This window comes from Patella vulgata, chromosome 4 (genome assembly GCF_932274485.2).
Source record: "Patella vulgata chromosome 4, xgPatVulg1.2, whole genome shotgun sequence".
Taxonomy (NCBI): Eukaryota; Metazoa; Mollusca; class Gastropoda; family Patellidae; genus Patella; species Patella vulgata.
The window spans coordinates 16,008,952-16,025,557 of NC_065882.2; the positions used below are offsets into that span (position 1 = coordinate 16,008,952).

Here is a 16,606-nt window from a genome sequence, read left to right on the forward strand (position 1 = left end):
GTTTTCTCACGATACTGACTCAAATAAGTAACAGGAACAACGATAGTGTTTTTGCTAAACATTTTATGTCACAACAGTTACACAGTGGTCTACATTACAATATTTAAAATTAACATCTCTTTCTCTCCAACCCCAGTCCTGCAAAAAAAATCTAGCCAGCATGGCTAGACCCAGGAAAACACTACCGCATGAAATAGTCGTCTAAAGAATCCACATGATCTCTCCCAATTATTCTAGCCCCGCCCCCTTATATAGGTGCATATTCTGTTGTCTCTGTTTATTCTTTTGTCTCTGTTATTTACGTAAACAACTGATAACAGCTAAATTCAAAATATGGAATGGACATTCACCCCAAACCTGTATATCGACAAATATTGCTTCCTAATTTAGTCAACATATGATATATGTTTTATAACAAAGAAAAATGTAAACGACCAACATGTTCATTAATCTATAGCTTAGTTACCGTATCAAAATATACTTTCTATATTTGTGGTTATGAAGTTAGAATCAATAATATAAAAGATAACACTATTGGTCTAGCCATCATATTTCTCCATTCTTTGTCTGTGGACCCCCTGTCTTGTTATTGTCACAACCATGATAGATGTTTAAAATGTCGGGGGGACATAGACATCAGTCACCTTCAGATTTCTACCAGCCTTCTGAATATTATGGCTGAAAAGCCGCATCCGTTAAAATATTAAATTTCTTAAAGTGTTTTTGTTTCATGAGACGATGAATATGGTCCTTCTCTTTGTTTGACATCTAAATATTTAAATAACCTATAAAAATCGTTCGTCAAGACAAAGAAACATTGATAACATCAATATTCAATTCAATGTCAAAGGACAGTCGATAAATGTAGCTTTACGGACTACCCTTATGGCTGAGGGGTGGTACAAGGTGTTCATAAGAAAAAAAACCCCAAAAACACCGAAATCCGAAAATGTCAAACTCATTACCTAATCCCATACGTGAAGAGAAATAAAATCTGGTTATATCAATATTCAACGCTTATGTCTATATATTTAGCTATACGGACTACCCGAGTGGTGGAGAAGGGGTACCAGGTGTTTGTAATGGAGTGCCCAACAAAAACTCAAAACACCACCGAAAACCCCAAAATATCTCAGATATTACTAAAGCAGGGCCACTGTTCGATCCAGGTGTTGGCCGAGCTGATTCCCGGTGTAAGTGTTTCCGATGGGAGGATATTGAAAGGAAAAGTGTTTAGTCCTTCGGATTGTAAAACAAAATTATTGACATAAACTAACCCTTAACATTTGGAATTCCATTGCCTACGGGGCAAAATATCTCTCACTGTACACTGTATTAATTATGCCTTTCTTCATCATTCTGGTTGGAGCAGAAAGGTAGGACGGTATAACCCGTTTCATTCATTCATTATCTCTAGGGGGTCAGGTGGTCTAGTGGTTTATGAAATCATAAGGTCTGTCATTGAATCAAGTGACGTGGTTTCGAATCTTCACTTGTACGTGTCAAGCAGTAGGGTCGCCTGTCCAACTTCGTGGGTTTTCTTGGGGTCCCACTGCTAAAGACCCCTACGCACAAGCGAATTATTGAAATAAAATTGAATATGTTAGTCCCGAAATGACCTAGCTATTTTGTGTCGAGTGGACGTTAACCCCCCTCTCTCTCTCCCTCTCTCTCTAAAACATATTACATTCACATAATATTATTCACCTTTAATGGCGGCCTCCATGAATGTAACCCAAGGTGGCAGTTATATATGGCGGCCTCCAAGAGTGTAACCCAAGATGGCGGTTAACAGAATGATTTATACTGGCGAGCCTCTAATTGACTGCCAAACAAAAATACCGAAAACATATTACTAAAGCTCATTTCAAATATAATACATCGTAATCGCGGCCTTAATGAGTGTAACCAAGATAATTTATAGATTGATTTATTTCCTGGAATTTTGTCATTGCGTTACTCTGTATTTCTTTACACAGAAGGACACGAGTGACAAGCTCCAAAACTGTATAAAACTTGAAATGAAATGAAATGGGGTTTTACGTCCTACTTTTCTGCATCAAACGGGATAATTTAAACAGACATATACCATGCAGTGTGTGCTATGAGCGAAAATTTACCCGGACAGCAGCGCTACGTCCTACTCTTATATCGAATTCCAACTGTTGGGGTTCTTATGCGAGAAACCCCGCGACATGAAATGAAATGAAGCCGGATTTAACACCCTACTTCTCTACACCAACGGGACTAATGAAGACGAGCATATGCTACGAAGTGTGCTATGAGGGTATTTTTCCCGGACGGGGGCGTTTCGGCATATTTTTCATCGATTTGCATCTGTCAAGGGTTTAATTTGATAAGATAGATAGTTTAGACATGGATATTGGACGACAGAACAGTTTGTTGGAAGTCTCTGTATAATATATATATGTATTTAATTAAACTCACTTTTAATGTTAAAATGTTATTTTAATAGACAAAACTTTAATGATGGCAGTTAATTGTTATTAATAAATAAAACTTTAATGACGTCAGCAAAGTTAAAAGTTAAAATGTTATTAATAGACAAAACTTTAATGTCGTCAGCAAAGTTAAAATGATATTAATAGGCAAAGTTTAATGACGTCAGTAAAGTTGAAATGTTATTAATAGACAAATCTTTAATGACGTCACAAAGTTAAAATGTTATAAATAGACAAAACTTTAATGACGTCAGCAAAGTTAAATGTTATTAATAATCAAACTTTAATGACGTCGGCAAAGTTAAAATGTTATTAATATACAAAAACTGGTTTACGGTGATACCACATTTGTTATTATTATTATAAGAACACTTATATAGCGCTGTTTCCACTATAGTGCTCAATAGCGCTTTACAATTAAATACAAAAACATAAGTATAGATATCAAAACTAAATACACATAAAATACAAACGTAAATAGTTACCAAGGTAGAACAAAAATGTACATAAAAAATTACAAAAGAATAGAAAAAATACGCTTAAAATAGACATATATCACAGATAATAAACTATGGATAAATATACATGTATTAGATATCAATTAAAGGCTATTGTGAAAAGATGAGTTTTGAGACTAGTTTTAAATTTTTCTAAAGATGAAATGCGGCGGATATTGTGTGGAAGTTTATTCCAAAGTTTAGGCGCAGCAATTTCAAAAGCCCTCTCTCCAAAAGATTTAAGGTTGCCATTTTTCTGAACTAGTAGAAAATTATCAACCGGTGAGGGTGGGGGCGATTGAACTCAACTTGAAAATAAGCTCATTATTTCAGCAAGAGGAACTTAATTTGGGCGTTTAGTTTTAATTTATTGCGGTATGTTTATCCGACTAACTCAATTATTTTATATTATTGTCTGAAATGGCAGTCAGTGAACACCTTCGGAAAGCCAGAAATAAGACTGTCAATAAGCATCATGCAATATTTCATAAACTATACATTATGTTGCTTAGCAACTTCTCTGTTAGAATATATGTAATTAATAACGCTTTATCGTAAATGTTGATTTTTTAATATTTTTACAGGGATAATTAATAAAAACAATCTCTATTTAAAGTGGAAGCATGGGGTTATCTACACGCTGGCCTTTCCAAACTTTCAAGTTGTTTGGGTGATATCAGAATGTCTTGATAGAGTCCACATAATGTGTGGGTGAATTCTAACGCGCCTTTTGACGCACTTAAAGAGGGGAATTACAGAAATCTAAACATCGACCGTTGGTTAGTAGTAATTTAGAGAACAGTAGTCGGACTTTCCAATTTACGTTTTCATGTTGTTTATGTGAAATCAGAATGATGTCTTTTGTGGGTCCATATGGTGAATGCTAGCGCGCTCAGGAAATCACCCAAACAATCCATGACTGTAGACCATTCAAACAACTAGAACACTATTCCACAATAGGGGGGTATTATGGAAACGGTATCATGTCAGCTTTGATACATGGAAGCAGGATTAATTAAATATCCTTATCATGTCAATCATGGCCGTTAGTAAACTTTTTATTATGTGACTGAAATACCCCGCGATTCTTCATCGCATGTGTGGCATTGTGATGTGTAAAAGTGATCGTGGAACAAAAGTTATAAGTGATCTTGAAAGACAAAGCAAACAAACAGACGGGTACCGTGACCGTTTTAAAACTGTATTTATAACTTTCAATCAGTGTTTTATTCTTTTGACTTAATACTGACTTTTATTTATATGACTTTTAATCAGAGTATATTCTTTTCTTATTGTTGTTTATATTATTTCAAAGAGTGTAGTTATTGTCAACTCCGTTTATAAAATCTCCAGTTATTTTTGATTAGCTATTGATCTTAAAAGGTTATTTTATAACTTTTTCTTTAAGGATGAAATGATTGTTACACAATAGGGGGATATTATGGAAACGTTGTCATGTCAGCTTTTACACATGAAAGCGGGATTAATAAAATATCCTTATTATGTCAGCTGTGATACGTGAAAGGGTGGTATTAATTAAAAATAACTCACGACTGAATGGTTAGGCTGATATGATATGTAATGTACGTTGACCTGTACAGAAAGCTTCACGAACAGCTGGTTGACCCATTACCAGATGGTTAGACTGAGTTATGTAATGTCTGTTGACCTGTATTTATGTAATATTGTTGTTCTTCGTGTTTGACGTCCGCTTCCACCGAAGGTGATATCGCAGACAAGTCTTATTTTTAATTTTTATTATCTTAGCGCACGCACAGGGGTCTTTCCTGTGGGAGGAAACCCACCCGGAGCAAACCCACGAGGTTGAGAAGGCGCCCCTATCTCCACATACACTCACACGAGGGATCGAAACTACAGCCGCAAGCCAGAGGTGACCGGCCAGCTAGAGGTCGAAGCGCGGCACTCTAGACCACTAGGTCATCCCAATCCCCCAGGTAAGTAATCGTTTTGACATCCTTAAGTAGTTACCGAAGACACACGCTCAACTTTTGTCTGTAGCTGATTAGCTAACGTTTCCTACCCAATCGGAGCATAGCCCATCCTCGACTGAAGAATATCCAATCAGGGGTTGGACAGCTGACCCTAAGGGTTTAAAAGTTGGGACCAGGTCCCGAGTGAAAACCATTGCCTGCGATATCACCCTCGGTGGAAGCGGGTGTTAAACACTAAGAACAACAACCGAGTTAAGACCAGAGCGTTAGTTACGGTCAGAGTGCCCAGTTAGGACCAGAGCTCCCACAACACAAGCTAACTAAGGGGTCATTAAACTAAGAAATCGTGTACATTATATGTTTGGAAGAATAAAAGTATTTATGGAATTAAAAAGAGATGTGACTTGAAGAACCAATGGTGTAACAATACTTACTTTGGATAGGTCGGATTCAAGTTGTTTGTGTAATAGAATGGTGTCTCGTGATGGGGTCTACGTTATGTGATTCTTGGTGTCTTGTAGGGCGCCCCCTTAGCCACACTCAAACATAGTGCGACAAACCTACTATGTATGAGTGTATGGCCTTTAATCTTAAAGGAGCTAAATCGCTAACATTTGGGACCTAGAAATTGACAGAAGCGGGTTGCAACATAATACTGTAATATGAATGTATATAAACTGATTTACATTCAATGGTTTCCGTTTTTACTCTAATTTCAAATCAGTTATGTTCCACGAAATAAGCCAGCAGTCTCAATTGAATTCAAATTTCTAGCGTCTGGTTATTCCAGTCTACATATGCCGTTTGATTTGGTGCAATGTGTCTAGCCTCATTCCCCGAGTCTCTTGCTAGAACTGGGGCTGAAACGCATTATGGTACACGATTCGTGTACCAATGGTAAAATGTTTATTTTGTCTTAAATATTCGATATCAGAAGCCCATCTTTTTCCGTAAGATCACAGCATCAATGTTGATTTAAATTGACAAATAATTCGTGTTTTCAAAGTTGAAGATTTTGGATGATATTGAGTTAGAGACTTAGCTACTTTAAATCATAGTAGGTTCTAACCTCATGGATGTGCAAGCCTTTAATCTGGGATCATAGGTTCTAACCTCATAAATGTGTATGGCCTTTAATCTGGAATCATAGTAGTATATGTTCTCAGTGGCGGACTGGGGCTCGGACCGTCGGACGTGATCCAAGTGCCCAGAGCTATCCAGACCGCCCCTGTAGCTTCTAACTTCATGGATGTGTATGACATTTAATTTGAAATCATAGTAGGTTCTAACGTCATGAATGAAGGCAAGGAATTCTCATAATTCTTCTAACAAAAGGGTTTACATGAATGGAAACTAGAGTTATTATGATCAGTCGATTAATAAACGAAACGGGACGAATAGAATCAATTGATCTATAATCGATCAATAGATTACTAATTAATCGAAATATAATTAATATCATCCGGTTACAATCTCTGCTAATCAGTAATCAATAATTGCCCTCATCGATCTCAGGGTCATGAAATTGTCTTGATGTAAAGAATTGTATCTTGTATGTTGGAGGCTATTTATCGTCGATCTCAGGGTCATGAAATTGGCTTAGCACATAATCGAAACGTTCACGCAACAAAATAAATAATAGAACGAGAGGTTAACGTCCAGTCGGAGTCTTAATTTATTTTGATTATTTTGTATGTTATGTAAACTTAAATACCTATATCGGTCATTTTTACAGTAAAAGTTGGGGGGGGGGGGGGTATGTGTGCAAAGCGTTGGAAGAGAATTTACCCGGTCGTTTCCAGCTACTCCTAATCTAATTCCAATTGTCAGTAGAATCTCAGAGTCTAGTGCAGTGGTTCTCAACCCTTTTTTGCCAACGGCACACCTTGGAACACATGAAAAAATATCGTCACACCTGGCTAAATATTATATGAGAAATATTTGAATTTTGCAAAATAAAAACATGGCAAGTCATGTACGGCATAGATCCGTAGACAGAGACTAGTCATAGACACACAGAATGACTCAAAGTAAATAAAGAAAAACGCAGCTATGAAGTTACCAGTAGACACCAGTGAATACTCAATTGGGATCACATGGTTTTTCGCAATTTCTTAGTTCAAAATTTCGCGGCACACTTAGGAAGATCTCGTGGGACACGTGTGTGCCGCGATACACTGGTTGAGAATCACTGGTCTAGTGCCATCCTAAAAATAAGACAAGGGATACCCCGAACAAGTGTGAATCGGGTTTTTGTGTCGATACTTTTGGGATATGAAATGAAATGAAATGGGGTGCAACGTCCTACTTTTCTGCATCGACTGGGTTAATGAAGAGGGGACGCGTTACCTGAAATACAGACGCCCTTGAATTTAGTGAAGACATGAGAGCCACGGTGGCTCAGTGAGTAAGACGCTGTTCGAGAAAGGTCCGCAGGATTTTCCGGCATGGTTTCCCCTTGTCAGTGCTACATGATAGAGGGCCTGGCGAGAAACAGTGTCTATTTTTGCGGATGGGACGAATAGCCGAAATTCCATGTACACATTGGCATGCGGGTAAAAGAAACCTTTGCACAATTGTCAAGGGGAAGTCACGCTGGAAAATCCCGAGTAACTTTCTAGACCAACACCTTGATCGAACCACGGACCTCCTGGTTAGTGAGCCAGCTCCTTACTCATTGAGCCACCGTGACTCCCGGAGTGATCTGGCGTATTATTTTGATTTAAGTGATGGGAAAGTTCCGTAAGATTAAATTTTAACCTACATTTGAGCTTACTTTTGTCGAAAGTGGAAAGCAAAATCGGTTATGTTGCGACACTGGCTTTAAGAGCGATTGACATCCCACAATTAAATCAAAGAGGTCCAGTGATTTTATTCTTCCGAAATGAAAGTATAGTAGGCATATACTTGTCCCAGCAAATCAAGATAATCTATTTTTTCGCCTTTAAAGGACCCACGGTAGCTCGGTAATAGGGCAAGTTCACTAACCATGGGGTCCGCTAACCACGAGGTCCTGTTTTTTGTCCCGGTGTTGACCGCTAAATTTCTTTGAGATTTTTCTGTCCGGTGTCTCCTTGTCATGTCGTTCGGATCGGACTAAAAACCGAGATTCGCCCTTGTACTCAGTGGCATGCACGTAGAAGATCCCTGGACACTTAGAGTTCAGGGAAAGGTAGGCGGAAAGGCCGATGTCCGGACAAAATTTGCCTCATGACATATAATATAACCTATGCCCGTCTTCATTAGTTCAGTTGGTTCAGAACGGTAGGACGTTAATCACCATTTCATATACAAAGGTGATTATAAAGTAGAATTCCCTACTGCAAACCTGATTATAAAGTAGTAATCTTTGTTTAACTAACTCGATGAATAATTGACAACTTCGAAACGAGATCTATAAATGGACTTACTGTACTGGGTTTAAACTCCTTTTGGTGCAAGCTTCTTGCAATCGTAAATGATATAGCTTACAAAAACTTCATCGTTCATACGTATTGAACACAGCAACTACAAAAGCGTAATTTTTTCCTATTCCAATAAAGCGATTTTATAGAATACTCAAAACAATGGTTACTGTGTCAATATTTTGAAGTGCTTCTATTATAACTGGTAATAAATACCTCCTACCTTATATAGATAAATGCAGACGACTTGAATAGAGTCAAACATCCAATCGGATTACACGATTTCTAGCATCAAAGATCACGTATAACAAACTCATTGATTAATTTATATAAGCGCTCGCTACACGTGTATTATAAAATTATAAAAATTATAGAAAATTATAACATTATTACAGGAAAGGAACGGAAATGGAATGGGATTTAACTTCCTACTTTTCTGAACCAACTGGTAAAATTGTAATATAATTATTATATAATTATTATAAAATAATATAATTATATTATAGAATATTCCTTTCTTATGAAATGTAATTAAATGGGGTTTGAGGTCCTACTTTTCTGCACCGAACGGGCTGCGAATTTTTGTTCCCAACTGACGTAGCCATTGTACGTCTATTCGGCCTCTGATTGGCTGAAAGTTTTCAAGTCATATTCAAAGTAAACAATGTGTAATTTGGTAAGTTATTTTGTCGACTCAACTGCTCCAAGGCTCATTTACATTACATTTACAGCAATTATACTACCCATGCGATGCACTACGCTCGCATACAGTATAGTGTTGACTATGCCATTATGCCTTTATTGCAGTCAAGTAAAAAGCTAGAGGCCTGCAACTTTTGGCATTATAGCTTCTATGATGTTAGGCCTATATGGTCCAGTTATGTAGGCTATGAGTATAGCATGTGAATCTTAGGCAACTTTTTGTTTCATTAGTAGTAGTAATAGTATACCCCATCCCCTCCCCCAATGTCCAACCATTTGTACTCACTTAACTACTGAACGACAGTCGAGTCTATCAAAGAGATTTTTATGTTTGTTGATATTAGTCAAACTCTGTTATTTAAAAAGTATTAAAAGCTAATTATACTAGACTGGCTTGACTTGGAAAAAAACCTACATGTAACCCACCATGACAGACAAGAAGGATACTCGTAGACACTCTATTGCATAAGAACCATCCGATTTAGAACTGAAGTAGGACATTTAAAAGTCCGTCTTTATCATCGTATTACATGTGCAAAAATAACTGAAAATGGAGAAAAACTTACAATGAGAGAAAAAGAAATAAAAAGGGAAATACAATGAAATAAAATAATAAGAAAAAAATCAACAAGTCGGACTCGGGGCCCAGGCCGCCTCGGATTCAGTTCCGCACCACACTAACTTCCACACTAACTGCCAACAAACAATCTGAACTCCATGGAAACGGTTGACCAATCAGAGGCCTAAGTGCAATGGCTATGATGGTTGGGGAAAAAAATCCGCGACCGGGCTAATGAGGACTGTGGCATTATTTGTCAATTGTATCATTAAATACAAGAACACAAATAAGAAGCCCCATTAAATTTCCTGTATAAAATAGGTTACTCCTGAGTTTAAAGTAAAGTATGCATCATTGGCATTTGTCGCTAAAATATGAAATTTCTCACGGCTTAATCCACTCTAATATGTACGCGGCTTGATTATTTAACATTGAATTAAGAAAACAAAATCAAATACTAAAGCTAGATAATGTCCCGGATTGAATTTAAACGGATTTAAAACAGGTCTATCATTAAATTCTCGTGGACAACAAAATGGCGGCGGGCTTATTGCAAAGCGAGCAGCTTCTATGGAATTCAATTTCACGCATCTTTGTAAATACTGAACGGAATTGAACAATCATGGACTGATATTCGTATTAGAGATTCATCTTTCACATTATTGTAATTTGCAAGTGATTCATTTTCTTAAAATGGCGCATCGTGTCTTTAATCGTTTGGTTTACTATATAATGAACCAACACACAAACATTCTGAACCAAGTACAAAAATAGTAGCACCATTAAATTCCTTGTAAAAATTGGTTACTTCTGAGTTCAAGCATTTTGTTCCTATATAACCAAACCACAAATAAACAAACTTTATTTTTTTAAAATAAAAAAGATTTTTAATTCATTTACTGATTCGATTAAGAAATTAAAATGACACTTTTTAAGTCAGGAGGTGGACTTGGTCTTAAAACCAGTCTAGGCATCCTCCGCCTTCTAGATGTAGGCCAGAACCTTATTCATTAGTTTCATTGTGTCATTTTAGTGTAATAGAAATCACTTGCAAACTACAATATTGTAAAAGATTATTAATCACTAAAACGAATATCAATCAATAAATGGTCCAGTATATTTACAAAGATATGTTGAATTGAAATTTCATCGATCTATGCTGTTTCCTATATAACCGCAGGCTGCCGCACTACACGCAAAACAAAACAGATAAGACAAACCCGTGGACAAGAAAAACTACAAAGAGATTGCAAGAAATAAACATCAAACCAAGCCCGTCGTCATTTTGTTGAGTGGGTGTTGGGGGCAGAAGTGATCAGCCACTTTTAAATCTGACTGAATCCAATCCGAGAGGTATGAGAAACCACACAAAATATTACTTTTTCAGAAGTTTCTTTTATTCAAGCCCAGTGGCCCATTATTAACCCAGTGGTTTCCGCCCACCGAGTAGTGCGCTCAAATGCCCATCGTACCAACCCGCTCTTGATTCGAGGCTTAAAGCTGATCAATCAATCAAAATCCAATCAGTCCACAAAAAGGGTAAGCTACTGACATATGTCACGCGTTTTCGCCGACTTTTCAATCGAATTCTAATTGGCTAAGAAGGTTCCTCGGAATTTTCCAGTTTGGTTCCCCTTGTCAATGACGCAGGATCTGACAGATTAAAGCGTTTGAGTGAAGACAAAAAAGGTTAACAATGGAAACAATGGTTAACATACGACTACAGTTCTATCTGGAGAGCAACCGACTGATCGACGAAAATCAAAGCGGGTTCAGGAAAGGGCGTTCAACAACGGACCACTTGGTGAGACTACAGAAAGTCATGTCGCAGGCACTCCTCTCTGGGAACCTGTTATGTGTCGTGTTCGTAGATTTAACTAAGGCTTTCGATTTAGTCTGGCTAGACGGGCTGCTCTTCAAGTTAGGACGTATTGGTATAACGGGCATAATGTTTCCATGGATCAAAAGCTTTCTGAGCGATAGAAAGATACAGGTGAATGTTGGCAGATTCCTGAGTGCCGTACAAACATTAGAAAATGGCACGCCTCAGGGATCGGTTATCAGTCCCACTCTCTTCAATATCATGATCAACGACATACAGAAATCGTCCTACCTCGACGCCAAAACTGAGTTAGCTAAATTTGCTGATGACAGTACCATATGGAGGAAAGGGAGGAACTTCTGTGAACTACAAAAGAAAATGCAGAAGGCCTTAGACAAATTCATGGCATGGGCAAACGATTGGGGATTCAAAGTCTCGGAGAAGAAAACAGTCGTAATGCTTGTAAGCAGGGATAGAGGGATAAGCAGAATGACTCTGTGTATGAACGGGAAAACCATCGAGTTTAAAGACCAAACCAAGTTCCTTGGCGTAATCTTTGACCGAAGGCTGACCTGGAAACCGCACATCGACGAGACTGTAGATAGATGCACCAAAATCCTAAACTTAATGAGGAAAATAACGGGCAGCACTTGGGGGGGCCAACAGAGTCACACTAATGATGGTGTATCGTGCTTTAATACGAGCTGTATTAGACTACGGCTCTCTGGCCTTCATGAACTGCGCGCCATTACTCTTAAGGAAGCTTGACACCATCCAATACAAAGCTCTGTGTATTGCGACTGGCGTAGGGCAAGGGACTGGGAGAGAGGCACTACTGCAGGAAGTCGGGGAGTTGCCCCTATCCCTAAGAAGAAAAGAACTAGCGACAAGGTACTGGGCTAATATCTCGCAACTGGGCGAAAGATCCCCAACCTTTGTCAGTCTAAAAAATACAAGATATGTGAGAGATCCTAGAAAGAAAAGCTTCGGCCAGGGTATCAGGGAAACAATCAAGGAACTGCGACTGGGGGAGCTCGTGATAAATGAACACGACCCCCCAGTGATCGCCCCTTGGACGCTCCCTATACCGCCGGTTAATCTAGATCTACTACAGAAAACCGACAAGAAAAACAACCCCACTGCTGCACGTGCTTTCTCTCTAGAACACCTGGAAGACAACTGGCCGTCTGATGACCGGGACCATGTGTACACGGATGGCTCACGCAATCCTGAAAGGGGCACCAGCTCGTTTGGAATATACCTGCCAAACGGGGAACAGGGAATAAGCAGGAAACTGCCCAATAACTGTTCGGTGTACACTGCAGAGCTTGTGGCCATTCGTGACGCTATATCATGGATTTCCCATCAAAAGACTAGTAAGTTCGTCATTCCAAGCGACTCTCTGAGCAGTCTGATTTCAATCCAAAATGACAACTCGGACTCAAGACCAGAAGTCATTTTGGAAATCAGGCAGCTGTACCAGAGGGTTTTAGAGAAGGGAAGCAAAGTAGAACTCGTGTGGATTCCATCACATGTCAACATTAGAGGAAACGAGGAGGCAGATCGACTCGCCAATGAAGGTCTCAGGGACACAGCACCACTCCGCACCATAGACTACAGCACCACGGAAATCTACAGTATGGTCAAAAGACACGTCAATTCAATCTGGGAATTAAATCTCGTTGAACTTGACACATACAGATTCCGGCTGGATGACAAGATCTACACAAAGACAACACTCAATCACCCTAGAAGAGATATTTGTAGACTTATATCGAAGCTAAGGGTGAAAGAGCGACTGCGAGACTACAAACACCAAGTCATCATCTGTGAGTGCGGAGAAGAATGTACCGCCAACCATGTCCTGGTAGACTGCGAGGTATACGAGGAGGAGAGAAGGGAACTAGTGAGAACAATGGAGACCAACAACATACCATTCAACACTAAGAACCTACTCTTCCCGAGACCTGATCTGAAACTGCAAATCTTCGAACAAATCCACTCCCTAATGGACACAGTTGGACTAAGTAGTATAGTGAAGTAAGAGGGGGTCACGGTTAGACGGGCCCGGCATCTAAACACTAAACTACATAGGGGATTTATACCAAACTGGCAGGATAGTGGAGTAAGGGGGAGTCACGATCAGACGGACTCGGCATCTAAACACTATTTCACCAAAAACAGACACCAAACCTACAGAGTGGGATAATGGAGTAAGGGGAGGTCACGATAAGACGGGCCTGGCACCTAAACACAAACCCCACAAAGATGACATCTACCAAACTAGCAGGATAGTGGAGTAAGGGGGAGTTACGGTCAGACGAACTTGGCACCTAAACACTATTCCGCAAATAAAACTGATACCAAACCCAGAGAGTGGGACAGTGGAGTAAGGGGAGGCCACGATAAGACGGGCCTGGCACCTAAACACTAACCCCAAACGATGACATCGACCAATCCAGAAGCAGACGAGATCATCTACCAAACGATATGTTTTGTATTAAATAAAGGGAAGAACTTCCCACTAAACCAAATCCATGGCCTAAGGCCAAATGGAAAGATTGCAAAATCATATTCTAAAAAACAGGAATCAGCTTCGGCTCTCCTATGTCTTGTCTGCGATATCACTTATGTGGAAGCAGACGTTAAACACCAAGAACGAACGAACGAACGAACAAAAAAGGTATTGTGCATGCATCCTTGACACCACCCTTAAGATCTCATTAGCCCGGGTCTAAAGCGCGCTCTTCTTCGCCTTAGATCATAAGATTAGTCCTTAGTCAAGTTCCGCTGTTTCGATCCCTAATTTGTACGTCAAGGAGTAGGATCGCCTGTCGAACCTCGTGGATTTTCTCTTGATCCTCCAATTTCCTCCCACTCTATTACTACTAAATATCCCTACGCGCAAGCGAAATATTGACATTTAAACTGCACCATGTGATAGTCTCGAAATGATCTCTCTCTCTCTCTCTCTCTCTCTCTCTCTCTCACTTAGGACATTAATCTCTCCCACTTCTTTATCTCTCTCATTATCTCGGTTGATGCAAATAAGATATACACCCTATTTCAATTTTTTCTTGTTATTTATTACTTTAAATTGACGTCTCAGTAGACATTAATCGATATTGTTTTACAGTGTAAATACAACATTATTGACGGATCATTGATTACACCATTACCTGATCCAATCAAAATATCGTTACAATCGATTTATTGGAAACTCTTTAACTTGTCCATGATTGTATGATCTAATCTAATCCTATATTACCGTCTACGGTCGGTCTTCTATCTTACTCTTTTTCTTATATGGGACCCGCGGTAGCTCAGTGAGCATGATGCTGGTTCCTAGTCTGGAAGTCCTATATTCGAGCCCGGTGTTGTCCGAGAAAGATGCTCGGGAATTTCCGGTGGGCCTGACAAGGGCAGTTGTCTAGTCCTTCGGATTGTACGAAATAACGATGTCCCGTGTACACACTGTTGTGCACTTAAAAGACCCCTTGACAATTGGAATTCTATATAAAAGTAGACCGTAGTGCCACTTTTCGGGAAAATTTCCCTCGTGGCACACTGCATGGCGTATGACCGTCTTCATAAGTCCAATTGGCGCAGAAAAGTAGGACCCTGAACCCCATTGCATTTTCATTTCTTCTTATGGGCTGTTCGTTTGTCACAAATCAACCGTTCTAGCCCGAAATTGATAAAAGTAATGATGATAGAGACTGGAGAATCCTACTGGAAATGAAATGCAATGGGGTTTAACGTCCTTCAGTTGTGCTCCGACTAGGCTAAATAGACGGGCATACGCCCATAGAGTTATATATAGTTCTATATATAACTCTATGGCATATGCCATACATTGTTCTATGGCAGTGGTTCTCATCTTTTTTTCTTTTTTTTGCCGACGGCACACCTTGGAACACATGAAAAAATAGCGGCACACCTGGCTAAATATATATGAAAAATATTTGAAGTTAGCAAAATAAAAACATGGTAAGTCATACGGAACACAGCCGTAGATAGAGAATAGTCATAGAGACATAGAATGAGTCAAACTAAATAAAGAAAAACCCAGCTATGAACTTATCAGTAGACACCAATGAATACTCAATTGGGATTACGTGGTTTTTCACATTTTCTTAGTGTACCGTTCAAAATTTTGCGGCACACTTAGGAAGATCTCGCGGCACACCTGTGCTACGGCGCTTCAACCTACTCTTACCTCGAATTCCAATTGCCAAGGATATTTAATGTGCACACTGGTTGGGAATCACTGTTCTATGGGGACAATTTTGCCCGGACAGCGGCCTACTCTTACCTCGAATTCCAATTGCCAAGGATCTTTAACGTGCACGCCAATGTGTACACGGGATTTCGGTTTTTCGTCCCATCCGATTTCCTGGACCTACAGGTTAGCGAGCCAAAGTCGTATCTATTGAGCCACCTACTGGAAACGGCACTCTATTATGAACAGTAGCTATATTCCATGGAACTGTATCCTGTCACTCCTGTTTATTTTTACTAAATGTCATTGAAGTAATTTATATATCTTTCGATTCTGTCATTCAATGTCGCTGATAATGCAATCACCATTGACTTCAAAAATATTGGGCCTAGTGTGTTTGTGCATGATATTATGCACTAACTCATTGTTGTTGTTTTTCGATTTCTTTGTTCTTTCTGTTTTCTTGTTACACAATACTTTATCGTTATTTGTCAGGTATATGCTGCGAATAATTCTAACGTGTAGTAACTGATCTCAGGAATAAAGAAAACTTCACAACAAAAATAAGCAAACAATAAAATAGAATGAAAGTTTAGCGGAATTAGAATATTACATTAATTCTCAAAAGAAAAGAGAAATGGGGTTTAACGTCCACTCGACACAAACTAGGTCACATCAGGACTAACGTATGGTTTAATTTTATTTCAATAATTTGCTTGCGCGTTGGGGTCTTTAGCAGTGGGAGGAAACCGGAGGACCCGGAGAAAACCCACGAGGTTGGACAGGCGATCCTACTCCTTGTCACGTACAACTGGGGAATCGAAACCACGCCAGTTGACTCAATGACAGACTTTATGATACAGCGCGCACACGCTAACCATTCAACTATCCAACCTATCAAATAACTCCTTAAAAATTCAGTTTAAGGACTAGCGAAGAACCGGGTCTTATTGCGTTCAAACGTACTTTAAGCCAAACCAGTTTAA

The 16,606-nt window shown here is 39.2% G+C and overlaps 1 protein-coding gene across 1 annotated transcript in view; it reads right to left on the bottom strand.

Annotated features, from left to right (window-relative positions):
* LOC126818607 (D(2) dopamine receptor) overlaps positions 1-8,485 on the bottom strand; it is a 29,734-nt gene extending 21,249 nt beyond the window's left edge. Inside the window, exon 1 of the mRNA XM_050546114.1 lies at positions 8,322-8,485. The gene's annotated coding sequence lies outside the window, so the exon portion shown is untranslated. The remainder of the gene's footprint in view (positions 1-8,321) is intronic.
* Positions 8,486-16,606: the final 8,121 nt, after the last annotated feature.